The sequence below is a fragment of the Thamnophis sirtalis genome, unplaced genomic scaffold (assembly GCF_051295495.1).
Source record: "Thamnophis sirtalis isolate CommonGarterSnake01/CBP01778 unplaced genomic scaffold, rThaSir2_p1.2 scaffold_5, whole genome shotgun sequence".
Classification (NCBI taxonomy): Eukaryota; Metazoa; Chordata; class Lepidosauria; order Squamata; family Natricidae; genus Thamnophis; species Thamnophis sirtalis.
In genome coordinates this window covers 9,113,871-9,116,046 of record NW_028261385.1, presented here as the reverse complement: position 1 = coordinate 9,116,046, position 2,176 = coordinate 9,113,871, and positions in this window count along the sequence as shown.

Sequence of the window (2,176 nt, the reverse complement as noted above, 5' to 3'; positions counted from 1 at the left end):
AGGAGGAGGAGGAGGAGGAGGAGGAGGAGGTGGTGGTGGTGGTGGTGGTGGTGGTGGTGGAGGAGGAGAAGGAGAAGGAAAAGGAGAAGAAGATGAAAGAAGAAGAGGAGAAAGAGGAAGAAAAAGAAGAGGAGGAGGAGAAGGAAAAGAAGGAGAAGGAGAAGAAGAAGAAGAGGTGGAGAAGAAAAAGAAGAGGAGAAGAAGAAGAAAAAGGAGAAGGAGAAGATGAAAGAAGAAGAAGAAGAGGAGGAGGAGGAAGAAAAAGAAGAAGAGGGGGAGGAGGAGGAAAAGAAGGAGAAGGAGAAGTGGAGGAGGTGGAGAAGAAGAGGAGAAGGAAAAGAAGGAGAAAGAGAAGGAAAGAAAAAGAGGAGGAGGAGAAGGAGGAGGAAAAGAAGAAGGAGAAGAAGTGGAGGAGGTGGAGAAGAAGTAGAGGAGAAGGAGAAGGAAAAGAAGAAGGAGATGAAAGAAAAAGAGGAAGAGATGGAAAAGAAGGAGGAGGTAAAGAAGTGGAGGAGGTGGAGAAAAAGAAGAGGAGGAGAAGGAAAAGAAGGAGAAGGAGAAGAAGAAAGAAGAGGAGGAGGAGGGGTGAGAGGGAGGAGGGGGAGATGATGATGATGAAGAAGAAGAACCATGTGCTTGATGTGAATGAATTCCCCTGAAGTTGAAATATAGCCTCATTCTTTCTTCATACCTTGGATGCAAAGTGGGTGCCACAAACCATAAATCTACCATAGGTTTTGCAGTTGCATTGATGTGCCTGCCGCCCTCCTCCTGCCAGCTGGGTTCCTCCAGAAACCGAATATATTTCAGACACGGCAACCTCTTCCCAGAGAGTTCCTTTGATGCCTTCTGGAGAGCTTTCCTTAAAGTATGTTGCCTCCTTCCTCATTTCTTCTGCCACTGCTGGTGCTGTAGGAGTTCCACGGAATACGTTAAAGCTTGTCCTCGGTTTACGACCCCCAATTGAGCCCACCCTTTCAGTTGCTAAGTGAGACGGCTGTTAAGTGAATTTTCTGCCATTTCCCCACCTTTCTTGCCACCGTGGTTAAGTGAATCACTGCAGTTGTTAAGCGAGCGACACGGCTGTTTTGTGAATCCGGCTTCCCCATTGAACTTGGCTTGTGAGAATGTCACATAAAGGATGGGGTGGGGGTCACGTGACCCTGGGACACTCTAGCCGTCATAGATATGAGTCAACCGCATAGCATCTCGATTTTGATCATGTGACCATGGGGATACTGCGATGGGTGTAAGTGTGAAAAATGGTCATAAGTCGGAACAACTAACATCACACGAGAACTGAAGTCACATAAGAATGGAAGAAACTTCTTGGATAGAAGCAAAACATTTCCAAGGGGGAAAAAACGTCCAGTTGTAAAGCTTGTGAAGTGAATCTGGCTTCCCCATTCGGCAAGGAAAAAAATTCATTTTAATGTATGTTGATTAGTGTAGATTCAAAGTGACAATAAACTTATTATTCTCTTCTGTTCTGTGTTGTCTTGTGCTGTGCTGTGCCGTTCCTAGCTACTCTACTCTACTCTGTTCTGTTCTATTCTATTCTACTCTATTATTCTATTCCATTCTATTCCATTCTATTCCATTCTATTCCATTCTATTCCATTCTATTCCATTCTATTCCATTCCATTCCATTCTATTCCATTCCATTCCATTCCATTCCATTCTATTGTGCTATACTCTTACTATTCTATTCCTATTCTATTCCTATTCCTATTCCTATTCCTATTCCTATTCCTATTCCTATTCCTATTCCTATTCCTATTCCTATTCTATTCTATTCTATTCTATTCTCTATTCTCTATTCTCTATTCTCTATTCTCTATTCTCTATTCCTATTCTATTCTATTCTATTCTATTCTATTCTATTCTACTATACTCTATTATTCTATTCCTATTCTATTCCTATTCTATTCCTATTCCTATTCCTATTCATATTCATATTCTATTCTACTCTACTCTATTATTCTATTCCTATTCTATTCCTATTCTATTCCTATTCTATTCTATTCCTATTCCTATTCTATTCTATTCTATTCTACTATACTCTATTCTATTCTATTCTACTCTACTCTACTCTATTATTCTATTCTATTCTATTCTATTCTATTCTACTCTACTCTACTCTATTCTACTATACTGTACTCTATTATTCTATTC